This window comes from Festucalex cinctus, chromosome 20 (genome assembly GCF_051991245.1).
Source record: "Festucalex cinctus isolate MCC-2025b chromosome 20, RoL_Fcin_1.0, whole genome shotgun sequence".
NCBI lineage: Eukaryota > Metazoa > Chordata > Actinopteri > Syngnathiformes > Syngnathidae > Festucalex > Festucalex cinctus.
Genome location: NC_135430.1, coordinates 6,827,023 through 6,843,197, shown reverse-complemented (window position 1 = coordinate 6,843,197; position 16,175 = coordinate 6,827,023). Strand labels below are relative to the sequence as shown.

At 38.4% G+C, this 16,175-nt stretch overlaps 1 protein-coding gene across 2 annotated transcripts in view; it reads right to left on the bottom strand.

Annotated features, from left to right (window-relative positions):
• The window catches only part of LOC144009144 (cadherin-20-like), a 141,113-nt gene that overhangs the window by 68,374 nt on the left and 56,564 nt on the right, over window positions 1-16,175 (bottom strand). For both annotated transcript variants that reach the window (XM_077508691.1, XM_077508692.1), the window contains one exon: window positions 2,190-2,447. The gene's annotated coding sequence lies outside the window, so the exon portion shown is untranslated. The remainder of the gene's footprint in view (window positions 1-2,189; window positions 2,448-16,175) is intronic.

The window sequence follows — 16,175 nt, the reverse complement described above, 5'->3', positions numbered from 1 at the left end:
CATTCCAAAGACATGCATGGCAGGTTAATTGGGCGCTCCGAATTGTCCCTAGGTGTGCGTGTGAGTGTGGATGGTTGTTTGTCTCTGTGTGCCCTGCGATTGGCTGGCAACCAGTCCAGGGTGTCCCCCGCCTACTGCCCAGAGCCAGCTGAGATAGGCTCCAGCACCCCCCGTGACCCTTGTGAGGAATAAGCAGACAAGAAAATGGATGGATGGATGGACTTGTTTATAAATGAAGATAAGACTGCTTTTTACGATTGTCGGCCCTGAAATTGAACTAAATAAATAAATAAATAAATAAACTAGATAAGACAAGAGAAGTTCACTATAGTAGTTCAAAGAACAACAGCAATTTGTTTCCCACCATTAAAAAGTGAAACGTCTGTCTTGAAATTGCCGCGGCCATCGGAGGAGAACCTTCTCCTGACTTATCAGGAATACAATCGAGGAAAAGCAATCTGCTTTTTGCCTCCCGAGAAGCAGGAAGTCGCTCACCTGTGCGAGGAAACAAAATGGCAAAACGTGGGCGTCACATGACACGTTTGCCTGTCTGCCGACTCGCGCTCACCTCACCAGAAAAACAAAAAACAAACAAATGATGAACACTCGATTCTTTTTCTCTATTCTCCGTTTGAACGGCGCCACATTCGCAGGTGACCTTTCCCCGGTCGGCCGGGCGGGAAGAATCACATGTGTTTCTTGCATGCGCTGACATTTTCTCCAATCAGCCGCTTAACGTTTGACATCCCGCCGGGATGCACGGATACGAGCGATAACGAGCCCGACGACGACGTTCGTTCGTGGATGCAAATGACACCTCCGCGCTCCATCTACTCCCATTATGCGCCCAAATGTTAACATCAATGGGAGGGGAGAGCTTCATAGAGGACATAGACTACACTGTAAAAAAAAAAAAAAAAAAAAAAAAAAAACAATTTAAATTTTAAAAAATAAAAATTAAATTAAATTAAATTAAAAATAAAAATAAAAATAAAAATAAAAATAAAAATAAAAATAAAAATAAAATAATATTGCGTGAATTTTATTATATATTATATTATATTATATATTATATTATTATTATTATTATTATTGTCATGGGGACAGATTACGCTGCAAAAAAATAATACAAAAAAATGTGAACTCGAAATTATTATATTTATTTATTTATTTATTTATTATTTTTTAATTTTATTATATTATATATTATATTATATATATTATATTATTATTGTCATAAGGGACACAGACTACACTGTAAAAAAAAGTTGCGTGACCTTGAAATTATTAGTATATTTATTTATTTATTTGTATTATTATATTATATTATATTACATATTATTATTGTCATGGGGACATAGATTAAACTGTAGAAAATAAAACAATTTAAAATAAAAAATAAAAAAAATTGCGTAAACTCGAAAATATATTTATTTAATTATTTCTTTTATTATTATATCTATTGTATTATATATATATATATATATATATATATATATATACATATATATATATATATATATATATATATATATATATATACATATATATATATATATATATATATTATTATTGTCATAGGGGACATAGACTACACTGTAAAAAGTAGTAAAAAAAAACAAAAAAAAAACGTGTGAATTCAAAATTCTTATGTTTATTTATTTACGTATTCATCATCATTATTATACTTATATATTATACTATATATATTACTATTTTCAAAGGGTCATCGACTGCACTGTAAAAAAACAAAAAAAACCTGTGTTAACTTGAAATTATAATTACATGTATTTATTTTATTATTATATTATATTATATATTATATTATTATTATTATTATTATTATTGTCATTGGGAACATACACTACACTGTAAAAAATTTCTAAAAAAAATAATTTAAAAAAACGTTGCATGAACTCGAAATTATTATTATATATTTATTTATTTATTTATTTTATTATTATATTATAATATTATTGTCATAGGGGGCATAGACTACACTGTAAAAAAAAAACTAAATAAAAAAAACAAACAAAAAAAACCGCAGTGAACTCGAAATTGTGGTTTTTGCACAGGACACAATCACAATTTCAAGTCTAAACACCCCACAAGAATGACAAAAAATGGCTTCAAATCAAAATGGCTTCGTGAGCCAGCAATCAGCCAATCGGAAGCGTTCCCGCTCTCACCTTGTCATGCTGATGAGCCCCTCGGAGGGAAAAACCTGGCGGACCCCTCTGATGAAAGCCGACTGGTTGTGACCCCAGGAGAGGTCCACGGAGTTGCACCAGAAGTTAATGCGGGATGACGACGACGACGACGACGTGAGGGAAAGGAGAATCTTCCTTGAGGTAATGTCGGCCACTCGGAGTGCTGATTGGCTCTGTCAGCTTCCCCACGAAGCAGCCGGTGAGGAACGCCGATTGACCTGGATTTCGTCCCGCGACCTGGGAAAGATGAACGATTTTGACAGCGTCTGTCAGGTGGGGCCCAGGAGCTCGTTAATAGGTCAATAAGATCAAATGAGATAAGTCCCTCTCGTCTCACAGATGTTGTATCGTACATTAGAAGTGAAATACAATTATTTTAAAGTGGAATGTCAACCTTAAACATTTCTTGACAATAATGTTTGTTATATGTGACCTCACTAGTCTAAACATGACATTCTGATTAATATCACGTTTGTGGAATATGAGTTATGGAGCAAAATCCAGCCATTTTTATCCGTCTCAGGGGGCGGCCATTTTTCCACTTTCCGTCGGCTAAAGATGACATCACAGTTGCTCAGGCAACGACCAATCACAACTCACCTGTTTTCTGAAGCTGAGCTGTGTTTGGTTGTTACCTGGGACCTGAGCAACTGTGATGTCATTTTCAGTCGACAGCAAGTGGCAAAATGGCCGACTTTGAATATTAGAAAAACTGCTAGATTTTGGACGTAATATTAACCAGAATACTGTTTTTAGACTAGTGGAGCTGCACAGAACACATTATTGTCAAAAAACAAAACAAAGCAATTTTTTAGGTTGACTTCCTCTTCAATTAATCGAAATTCAATCACAATTTCAATTATTACTATTATTATAATCAGTATAATCGTAAAAAAAACAAGGTTATTAATATTTTTTAGCTGTTTAAAATTATACATTTGCACCTTTTCAACATTTTTAAATTATATATTATTATTATTGTTATTATTACATTATTATTAATAATAATTGATTTTTTTTCATACAAAAGGAACTTGCATAATTATATTTCAAAGAATTTTATTTATCTTAAATTAATATTTTTTTTTACGTTTAAACATTGTCTTATTTTATACAAACTCAACTCAACTCAACTATATATAGCCATTTTCAGCAATAAAAGGTTTATATTTTGTCCAGAATTAATGTGATAATGTCATTAGTTTTCATGTACAATTAATATCTTAAAAAAAAAAATCCACTTGCTGAAAATGGCTCATTGAGTCAAGTATCCCATTAAACATTTCCTTGTTTCCGGGGGTGGTGGGGCCTGGGTCGTGGTGGATGGCGGGTTTGGGTGGGGTGCGGGGGGGTCGTGGGGGGATGGGGGCTGGGGACCGGTGGGGCGCTGTGGGGGCCCGCTGGGCCTCGTTCTGCGGCCTTGGGCTCGGGGGTGTGGGCCGGGGCTGGGGCGGGGGTGTTCCGGGTATCTGGGTCGGCTCGCTGACCGGTGTCCGCTCGGGTGGCTTGGGGGTGGCCTTGGTGCTGCCGCGGCCTGGGGATTCCGGGGGGGGTGGGGGGGGGGGGGGGGGGTGCTCGCTTTGCTGGACCGCGGTTGACGGCTTCTCTCTTTGGTGGTGGTCCTTATGCATGCCAGATCCGTCGCACCAGCATCTACTGAAACTCAACAGAAGTACCCTCTCCCTCCCACAGCCCCTTGAATCAGTTGGTGCTGGTGTCTGTGGTTCTCACTTTTCTTTATCTATCCTTCCCTCCTTCCTCTCTTTAGTTTTTCCTCTGGTCACTTGAGATCTTAATTTATTAGAAGTATGAGGTTTCTGGGGTTGGCATAAGACTCCGGTTTTGTAACCACGCAGGAGGGGTCTTGTTGGTGCTGGACTTCACTTTGATGGATTGGATGTACTGGCTTCTATTGATCTCACTCTGCCTTATCGATCCTTCCCTCCTTCCTCTCTTTAGTTTTTCCTCTGGGCTCTTGAGATCTCGCTAAATTTGCTGGAATTTAGAGGCTTCCGGGGTTGGCGTAAGACTTTGATTTTGTAATCATGGGGAAGGCAGGAAGTGTTTGGTCGGTGCTGGATGTCACTTTGATTTACCTTTCTTTTCTCTTTATTTCTTTTTTTTCTGACCTTTTCTCTGGTCTCCTGACCATTTAAATCTCACGACTCTGGCAAGATTCTGAAGTACCTGGTTAAGGCGAAGGGTAATGGGATATTTATAAGGTTTTAGGTGAATGAATGAGTATAAATTTATACGTATTTGCACGCACGCACGCAAACGCACGCAAACGCACACACGCAAACGCACGCACGCACGCAAACGCACGCACGCAAACGCACGCACACATACACACACACAAAAAAAAAAAAAAAAAAAAAAAAAAAAAAAAAAAAAAAAAAAAAAAGGAAAAGAGCAATGATGACAAGACGTTGAATCGGTAAGACTACCGAATGAACAATTCTGAGCTCTTCAAAAAAAAAAAAAAAAAAAAAAAAAAAAAAAAAAAAAAAAAAAAAAAAAAAAAAAAACATTTCCTTGTTTTGTACCGAAAAAACCCCCCCAAAAAACCAATCATTTAAAAAAATCGTGATTACTATTTTTTTCCATAATCGAGCAGCTCTACCTTCACGTATCGAATGCTAATGCTTTTTTTTTTTTTTTTTTTTTTTTAACCCACGAAAAATCTACCTGAAAATGTTGCGGTACCCCGACAATGGAACAAAACCCAAGACTCAATCTTGACATGTTCCGTATGCACAAGAACCCAGAAAATGACCATAGAGAAAGAAGAAAAAATAAAATAAAATCATCTGAGATGAGCTGAGCAGTAGCGAGCGAGATGATCTGCCGCCGCTGTCAGCGCGTCCCCGCCTGCCCAACGTCAGGCCCGGGCGGAATGACGCGGACTCAAATCAGTTTACGACGTGACAGCATCTCTTAAATGGCAGTTAGCGTTGGCCCCTGACGTGCCGCCACGCGTCTGTTTCCGCCGCCTGGCTGACGTTTAAATGCATTTGGGGAGAAAAAAAGGCTTATCGGAAGGAAACGGAGGACGACGTTGAAAATACATCTATCCAAATCAATTGCTTTTAAGATGCTAGTCTTAAGACGATCTGGCTGTGCTCATGTTTGCTAGCTGCAGTTTGGAATGAAAATGAGCGAAAGGTACTTCAAAATAAATAAGAATGATTCGTGCTATGCTAGCATGTTAGCCATTAGCATAGTCTGGTGCAGGGCTGTTGCTATCGAATATTTTGTTATTCCAATGAAAAATTCCATCAAATAACTCAGTACTCGCTTTGCGGCCAGTTGCTGGCCACTAGCAAGCTAATGTTGGGAACTGGTTCAGCATTCTGCAATATTAACGTTAGTAATTCTTTTTTTTTTTTTTTTTTATTTATTTTTTTTTTTTTTCTTTTTTAGCATCCTTAACGCATTTACTTCCCCCCAAAAAAACAAAAAAAAAACTTTAATATGACAAAGGCATTGATCATTCACGTCATCCTTGAAAACGTTCTACTTCATCAGTTTTCATCAGATTTTGTCGTGTTTCATTGTAATTTCATAAACCAGCAGCCATATTGAAAAGAGACACAGTACTCAAATAACTTGAGCCGTTTCAGCCGTAGTTTGGTGTAACACAACGTGTATGTAAGCAAGATATCGTTGCTTAGCTAGCAGAAATAGAAAGTATCAGAGCATAATAATTTGAATGTGGTTACATGAGTGACAACAAAGTCGCTCAGTGTGTTAGAGAGAGAAAAAAAGATTGTACATCATTTATCCCTCCAACAATATCCACCGCAACGTCGCCGAGCGCGCAATCATGCGGCACGAGTGAAATCATTGTGTCTCATATCGTTTCAATCCCTCTGCAATCTGCGCTAATTGACTGGAAAGCTTTTCTAATTAATTAGCACATGAATTCACCTTTTTTCATCCCACACTGCCGAGCGCCCTCCTCGCCCTCTTTTGTCTCCCGTCCCCAAACGTTCCTGCCGCTTTTCTGTGCAAGCCCAACTTCATTTTTTTCTTTTTTTTTTGCTCTTTCATGCCATCGCTCGCTTCTATTTAGCCGCACCTTTTGAAAGACTGTGCTGCAAATGTTGGATTCCATTTGCATGCGTGCGGGGGTGGACCAGGTATTGTGTTGAAAAGCGCCTTGTTGGGAGGCAGCAAATTACTTTGGAATTATTATTATTATTATTCCCCAAATGCTCACGGTTGCCCATAACTCCATATTTTTATTGAAAAAAATAAAATAAAATATATGAAATGAATGGATACTTTTTTTTTCATATTCAATTATTATTCAAAGCACTCCAACTTCAAAATGTTCATCAACTTTTTTTTTCTTGAAAATCGGCACTAGATGCCACAAGATGGCAGCAAATCACTTTTCCCCATTTTTTTTTTGTCAAAATGCATATTCTGCATATTATTTCCTCCTGTAAGTACACTGTTAAAGTGAAAGTCAACCTTAAACATTTCTTGACAATAATATGTTCTTTGTGGCTTCACTAGTCTAAACATGACATTTTGATTAATATTACATTTGTGAAATATGAGCTATGAAGCAAAATCCATCCGTTTTTATCCATCTCAGGGGCCGGCTATTTTGACACTTGAAGATGACATCACAGTTGCTCGGGCCTCAGGTAAAAACCAGCTCACCTGTTTTTTGAAGCTGAGCTGTGATTGGTTGTTACCTGAGCCCTAAGCAACTGTGATGTCATCTTCAGTCGACAGCAAGCGGCAAAATGGCCGCCCCCTGAGATGGATTAAAAACGGCTGCATGTTGCTGCGTAACTCTTATTCCACAAATGTAATATTAATCAGAATATCATGTTTAGACGAGTGAGGCCACATTTCACATATTGTCAAGAAATGTTTAAAGTTGACTTTCACTTTTTAACAACAGTTCAGTAGTGTACTGTATACTGCAGGGGGCGGCCATTTTGCCACAGTTGCGTAGGTCTTAGATAACAACCAATCACAGCTCAGCTTAAGAAAACAGGTGAGCTGTGATTGTTTGTTAGCAACTGTGATGTCATCTTCAGTCGACAGCAAGTGGCAAAATGGCCGCCCCCTGAGATGGATTAAAAATGGCTGCATTTTGCTGCTTTAGCTCATATTCCACTAACACAATAATAACAAGAATATCCTATTGAGACTAGTGGAGGTGCAGAGAACATATTATTGTCAAAAACATGTTTTGGGTTGACTTCCCTTTAAGAATGGTCGCTGTTTGTGTTTACAGTCTGCTCGCATCCTGGTCTTAACACTGCTAGCCTCCGTGTTTTTGGCAGCGTCAAGGTGGACTTTGCTAACTTGCTTCCCCGAGTCTCAGCAGCCTGGCGGGGAGGGACGAAGAAGGCTCTCTGGCACGGCGGACGCGGCTGAGGCTTGGAGGTCTGCGCCTGAGATAATCCCAGTCCAAATGTCTCCCTTTTGTGTCAACAAATCCCAGCAGGGAGGGAAGAAGGAGCACAGGCGGCGCATTTCTCCCGCTAAAGCCTTTCCTCGCCTCGCCTCGCCACTGGAAGAACATGAAAGCTCCGCTTGGCATCCTCACCTCCTCCTCCTCCTTCTTGTTTTCTTCTAGCCTCTCGCCCACTTCAGTGCCCAAGGAGTTGCTTTAGTCCCGCCCCAAAATGTGCGGCATGAAAGCCTTTCCCGCCATCAAATGTGCATCCAAAAATGATACTGGATCACATTCACTCGAAATCAAGTTCCTCGTGTGGATTCAGTCAGGCATCAACGTGGATCAATCTTGTGTTGATTCACAAGCTTTTCATACCTACAATATCAAAACTTCAACACAGACTAACTAACTGACTGACTGACTTAACATCACCAGAAACATCCATACAACCAAGTGACCATCAGACCGATTGACCAACCAACCAACCTAATTATGGGTCAAAAAATGGACAGATTCTCTACTTGGGTCAGTTTGACCCAACTGTGAGTCAAAACTTGGGTCATTTTGTACCAAACAACAGAGAATATTGGGTCAGATCGTGTACTTGGATCAGTTTGACCCACCTTTGGATCAAAAATTGAGTGATGTATTATTCATTTATTTATTTTTATAAAACAACGCAGAAAGTTGGGTCACATCCTCTACTTGGGTCTATTTGACCCAGATTTCTGGGTTGATTTGTACCCCCAACCCCCCAATAAAAACAAAACAAAACCCCCCACCCAAAAATAAAACAAAACAAAACAAAACAAAAACAAAACAACCCATAAAGTTGGGTCAGATCGTCTACTTGGGTATCTTTGGGTCAAAAATATTTTTTTGTGTACTTGGGTCAGTTTGGGTCAAAAATTGAGTGATGTATTATTTATTTATTTATTTTTATAAAACAACGCAGAAAGTTGGCTATTTGACCCAGATTTCTGGGTTGATTTGTACCCCCAACCCCCCAATAAAAACAAAACAAAACAACCCCCCCCCCCCCCCCACCCAAAAATAAAACAAAACAAAACAAAACAAAAACAAAACAACCCATAAAGTTGGGTCAGATCGTCTACTTGGGTACCGTTGGGTCAAAAATATTTTTTGGTGTACTTGGGTCATTTTGGGTCAAAAATTGGGTGATTTTTTTTTCTTTATAAAACAACACAAAGTTGGGTCACATCCTCTACTTGGGAATATTTGACCCAACTTTCTGGATTGATTTTTTACCCAAAGCGAACAAACAAACAAACAAACAAACAAACAAAAACAACCTTCCACCAAAAACAAAACAAAACTAAACATTTTATTTGTACAGAACAACCCATAAAGTTGGGTCTGATCACTCAATTTGAACCAATTTTCTGGGTTGTTTTGCAAAAAAATAAAAAATAATCATTTTGTATACAACAACACATCAACTGGGTCATTCTGCATTAAAAAAACAAACAAACGGAAAAAACAAAAACAAGAAACCAACCAACCAATACAAACGAACAAATGACCCAACTTTGAGTCAATAATTATGTCATTTTGTAAAAAAAAAAAAAAAAAAAAAAAAAAAAAAAGGGGTCAAATTGACCCATGAAGTGAATCGGTCCATTTGTAATCCATAATTGAGTTACTTTACTGTTTTTATAATGTACCTGTCTCCCCACTGAACTAGTGAAAACCGTAACCAGCCAACAAACACTCGTGAAAACTTGGTGGAGGTAAGCAATCGTCGTCATCACCATTGAGCGTCTTGAAAGACTAAAAAGCCAATCACGACTCCAGTCAGATGGAATTGAAACTTTATTTTGCCATCTTTGCAAGTCGCTCACGTTCAACTCGACACGGCGCCTTGTGTGAACTACGCGGTTAACAAGTGAAATAATTGTCAGGGTTCCTTTGAGCTGCTTTGTGGCCCCCCCCGGGAGAGGCAGACTTGCTGTCAAGCATGCTTGATAACAACCCTCATTGTCACTCGCCTTTGTTTTGTTTTGTTTGTTTGGCCTCTTGAGCTGAAAATGGATTTGTTGGCGAGCAGGCCTTCACTGACTTCTCCGATTGGAGAGTCGTCAACAAACACTTCTTCAAATATCAACCGCAAGGGGCAAAAACCACTCAGACTCTCTTAGGAGTGTGACGAAATATCAATATTGCGATAAATCGTGATACTTTGTCTGCCGATAGATTATCGATGCACCTACGCAAGTGTCGCGATATTTGGTGTTAATATACAGACACTATAACGGACGTCTCCATTGTTCATGACTTATTGAGCAATTACTTGGAGGGCCACTAGGGGGAGCACCTCATAAGAGTGGCGGGGAAATGGATGCAAGTCTTCAGATGAAGAAGACTCACATCTTACTGACTCAGTTTTGCATACGTTTCTATGAAAAATGTGACTTATAACTTCAATTTTAAAAGTTTCAAAACATATTTCATGTTTCAACTTTTTGAAGCAAACCATTTCTGAGGAGTATTAATTTAATTGGATTGAATAATTCATTTTATTGATTTTACTTTTACATCAGTTTATGTCTTGAGTAGTTTTATCGTAGATTATCGTGGATTTATTACCTAGCCAATATATCGATAATAGCGGTATATCGTCATATCGTGAGCCTTGTATCGCATATTGTATCGTATTGTGAGTAGGGATGTAACGATATCCAAATATCATGATATGATATCAACGATATGAATGTCACGATACGATGATTATCACGATATTGTGCTGAGGTTGGCGATATAAAAAAGGTCACAATATTGTAAGAAAAATGAGCTCGTGCTAAAAAAACTGTGCTTTTGTACAAAACTTCAATGAAAAAAATATTATAAAACATTATATATAAAACTATATAAATATAAGATATATAAAAAGGAACGTACTTGCTAATGCACGCACACATTGAGTTCCTCCACATATTGACTGGAGGGGTGGGACGGTACGGGTAAACCACGATTCGATACTGTGACGATATTTGGCTCACAATATCGATAATATCACGATACGCGATATCTACGATTATTGACATATTGTCAATTTTTTTTTAGCAATATATCATATGTGACTGAAAAAGCCAACAAATGCCCATAAAAAGGAAAATTATGCATTTATTCAAAAACTTTGCATACCAAAACTTTGTACAATGTACAAAGTCTGCATATTGCCACTGCCTCTGACCCTTTTAACTGTAAACATTGTAAAGTGAGACAAATTAAAGTGCATAAACATTTATAACATAACACTGCACAACTGGACACATTATATCGATATCTACCATCAGTGTATCGCTAATTTATTGCAACAGAGAGCGCAACAATATATTGCGATATCGATTTTTTCTCCCACCCCTAACTGACTCGCTTCATAAGCATATTACGACGATCATCTGACGATTAGCGTAGATTTTAAACATAGAAGGGCCAAAACATGCCTAATAAAATTAAATTGCACAAAAAAGTAGCCACCAGAGGGTGCTATAACTGCACAAATGGAAATCAATCTGACTTTTTCGAAGAGATGTGATGCTTTTAAATATCGTGGACATGACGACGACGGTATTGTGGCAGTTTTAATATCGTGATATCACGATATTGCCCTGATCGTTACATCCCTAATCGTGAGGTACCCACAGGTTCCCTCCCTTAGATCCGATACTTGATTAGACGGACAGATACTCCACATGAAACAATTAATATCATTGAAGTTTACTGAACGATTGTTCCCATTGTATTGTTCCCATTGTATTAAACACTGCCCCCTGGTGGCAAATGTGCGCACCTCAGAAGGACATCGCAATGAATGCATGAAATGATGATACGCAAACTCTTCACATTCGATTCAATCACGTTACAAGTTTTCAGAAAGTACAGTACGGTAAAACACAAAGTTCTCTCGAGTTCAACTTTTACACATGCACCTCATCACGCTGCATTTTTTATTTACTTTTTTTTTTTTTTCTGTCTGTGCGGTCAAAAGGATGAAATCAATAGCGCGGTGAAAGTCTCCCGCTGGAACCTTCTTTAATTGTCCCCGTGCAAGGGGAAAAAAAAAAAAAAAAAAAAAAAAAAGAGCACATTCACGCCGCTGTCAAGTGGAGTGCAGAGTAAATACAGCCAGACGTCACCTTGCACTCCACAATTTATTAGCCTCGCAAAAAAAAAAAAAACACTCGCTGCTGCCCTCCATTTTTTTTTTGTACTGGACCTAAAACAGGCTCCCAAGGTGGCAGCGGTGGTTAGGTCGTTGACAGTTTTTCAAGCCGATGTGTCGCCGCCGCTCCTTCAGCACTAATCAACTAGCTGGTCTTCTTCGATTTTATGTACTTAAAAACACACACATGAGCACACCAACTCACTCATTTTTCTTTTTTCCCAAGTACATTTTTCCAAACCAGCATTGCAAAACTTGAAGCCAAAGAAACAACGAGAAACGATATTCTTGTGCATATATTCTTTATCCTTTGTTGTGAAACTCTTTGTCGAATTTGCATGTTTGTATTATACTGCCCCCTGGTGGCAAATTCACACATACAGACACCAGAAGAAGTACAACGTAAATGGACACCAGTGATGTAACGATAACACCAATATCTTGATATCGCAATATAAAAACTGTCACAATATCGTCATGTCATGATATTAAAAGTATAAAAAGTCAGATTGAGTTCCATTTGTGCAATTCTAGCACCATCTGGTGGCTAGTTTTTTTTTTTTTTTTGTGCATTTTAATTTTCACAAGGCATCTTTTGGCCCTTCTGTGTTTCAAATCCACATGAATCGTCAGATGAAGCGAACGTAAAATATTTGAAGCCCGTCAATATGTGGAGGAACTCAATATGTGCGTGCATTAGCAAGTTAGTGCCTCAATATTTTACATTTTATATTTATATACTTTTTTATATTTTTATGTTTTTCATTGCTGTAATGTACAAAAGCACACTAATTAGCCCCACTTGATGTCACAATGTAGTCAAATAATACACGTCAAGTCAAGTCGCGTCAAGTCAAACTTTATTTACATAGCAACTTATGTACAGAAACAACAACAACAACAACAACAACAACAACAACAACAACAAAAAGATAAGAGATAAAAGATAAATTGTCTATTTAGGCTAATATAACTCCAGAGCAGCTCAATTAGCATTTTTAGCTCAGCTAGCATGCCAGCTAGCACATTACGAACGACGGTTAAGCAGACGTCCATGTTTTCCCGCACACGCCCGCTTCCTGAGAGCAAAAAAAAGTTTAGAAATAATCTGAAGAGGCCTCATTCCACCTGGAGTGGCTCCAAGAAAGGTGGGCGGCGGCTAATGAGACGGCGGCGAAGTGAGGTCGCGCCTGCGCCGGGGGAGAAAATCATTAGCCTCGAGAGCAGTCGCTCGGCATCTCCGCCGAGTGTTTGTCAAGATGGACGGGGAGATCTTTACTTTACTTTCAAGTGTTCAAGCCACGGGGAGACAAAAAAAAAGTGCAAGAGAAACTGTTAGTTCTTTACTTTCGACTGCAAAATTTTGGAGCTGATGCAAGTTAAGTTTTACTGCATTAGATGCGATGATAAGAAATGTTTTTCATCCAAATTAAACACATCCCAAATCTGAGCAGTGGTTTGATTAATGTAAAAAAAAAAAGAAAAAAAAAAAAGAAAAAAAAAAGTTTTTTTTTTGTTAGTTAGCAAAACTTAAATAATTCTAACATTGAAAAAAAAAAAAATGCCAATTTGCAAATTTGCGGGTGCATTGACTGTAGTTTTAAGTTGCAATATCACCATTGACCACTAGATGGCAGACATGGCTTAGCTGCACTGACACGGGGTCTCATACTTCCTAATCGTTTATTTATTTATTTATTGTGGATTTGGAATGACAAACATATTATTCAAATTTAAAAAAAAATGTTGAGATTTTTATTTTGTTAGCAAACAAATATTTTTTCCAAAAAATATTGAGAAAAAAACAGGAGGAAAACCCCCCCAAATATGAAATATTAAAAAAAAAAAAAAAAAAAAATGCCAATTGGCTAATTTGCGGGTGCTTCGACTGTAGTGTTAAGTTGCAATATTACCATTGACCACTAGATGGCAGACACGGGTTAGCTGCACTGACACCGGGTCTTATACTAATCGTTTATTTATTTACTTCTTTATTTATTTATGTATTTATTTATTTATGTATTTATTTATTTATTTATAGCCCTTTGTACTGTAAAAAAAAGTAAAATAAATAAATAATTTAAAAAAATAATCGCAATATCTGTTTTATCTATTTTGTTGTTAGCTTCAAAACACGTTTTTATTGGTTATTTTAGACTTGCATTGACTAAATAATTACGACAAATGAAATATATTCAAAGCCCGTATCTTGTCAATATCTAAAAATAGAGATTTTTTTTTTTTTTAACTAGCATTGGAATCAAATCCAGCCATGTAAACATGACTCGGCACGCTACGCTTAAAATAAATAAATAAATAATAAAAAATGCAGAAGGACGTGAAGTCCAAAAAGGAGGAGACGCACTTCCAAAGTGCGCCGCTCCAGTGGGACCAAAAATTGGGTGACAAAGTCATTCGGCTTAAAATGAGAGCAATTTCCTCTCGATTCCTGAATCCAAGACTGAAGCCATTTGTGTCACTCTGCTCTTGTTTTATTAAAAGATCGAGTGCTTGCGCATTTTTTTTTCTTTTGGGGAGACAAATGAGAAAGTGGAAGGTTTCCTGCTGATAAAAATCATACAATCCTATCATCTAGCCTGAGACACAATCACTGCACATGTACTGTATGTCGTTTTCAAAAAAACGAGGTCATAAGTAAAGTCGACAAAACATTCTCATCAGCACTCGAGCAGTCAACATCCTCAAATCAACATCAAACTGTCAAGGATAACATCTTTTCGTCATGTTCAAGGCAAAAATGTTTGTGTAAGCTGTGGTCAAAAGTTAAGATGAGATGGGATTCTCATCCGCACTCGGGCTGCCAAAATCCTCAAATCAACTTTAAACTGTCGAGGATAATTCATCCTATTTAATCTATTTATGAAATACATCCGAGGCAAAAAAAAAAAAAAATGTTTGTGAAAGCCCGAGTCTAAAGTAAAGGTGACAAGCAATTCTCATCAGCACTCGAGCAGACAAAATCCTCAAATCAACATCAAACTGTCAAGGACACGGTCCAAAGTAAACATGAGAAGTGATTCTCGTCAGTGCTCGAGCAGCAACAATCCTCAAATAAAAGTCAAAAGTCCGCATTTATTAAACAGTATGAGTTGACATGCTTCTAATTCTGGAGTCAATCTCATAGATGGTTCTAGTCAGCACTTCAAATCAAATCCATCAAGTCTACTTCAAAACTGTCCGGAAAAAAACAACAACACTCTTATTCTAAATGAAAATAATACTAATCAATCAATCAATCAATCAATCAATCAATCACAGTTCTCCTCAGTACTCGGGTAGCCAAATCCCAAATCCCAATTAAAATGTACAAAAATAATAATAATCAAGCAACGTCATACTGAGCATTAGCATGTGGTCGTTACTACTCGTTAGCATGTAGCAGTGTAGCAGTCAAGGCTGTCAGTGTCTTTGAACACATTTTGGTATCGGCCATCTTTATCGTCAACTTCATCATCAGGATGAAAACAAAAAAAAGGCGTGCGCGCGTGCGCCTCGTCACCCTCTCTCACCTCATTAGCCACGCGAGACGGCAGATAACGGCCCTCCATTATCCTCGTGCGGGCCAGGCGCCTCTTTAGCCGCCGCGTGCGTCATATCTTAAATGACTCTTGATTGTAGGATTTGGCCGCGAGGCAGCTAAAAGCGACGCCTGTGTCTCCGCACGCGCGCGCTCGCTCGCCATTATCACCGTGGCAGGGAAGCAGAAAAAAGGCCCCTGCGGCGATAAGACAAAAAGCGTATTTAAGTACAAAATGGGCGAGCGAGGCAAATAAGGCCGAAGAGTCGGCCGTAAGTATGCCATTACGTGACGCCGCCGCCGCTTTCATGTGTGACTTCAAGGCGCAAGGGAAGATAATGAGCGCTCTTATTGGCCATCAGAGGCTGCTTCCATTAGCGCCACCGCTGCCCGCGGCACTCCGACCAATGACGGCTCTTCGTCCGCACACAAAGGAGACGATTCTATGCCAACGAGAAAAGTGCACCAAAAAAAAAAAAAAAAAAGAGAAAGAAAACCACGTCAGAGCGTAAGGAAACATTTGCTGCCCAAGATGTTGTTTTTAACAAACATTTCAAGGTGAGTTCTCGTCGGCACTCGAGCCGCTAAAATTGTTCAGCTCAACGCCAAATCGTCACGGATCACGTGATGATTCCATTTACTAAAGAAGTTGGACACAAGAAGTCGACGAGGACTCGGATCAAAGCTCTCATCAAAAACACATTTCTCATCTGCACTCGAGTAGCCAAAATCCTCAAACCAATTTTGATCTGCGGATCAGTAATGCTAGCTAGTTATTTGCGAAACAGGTTGGACACCTTTTACAAGAAGTCGAAG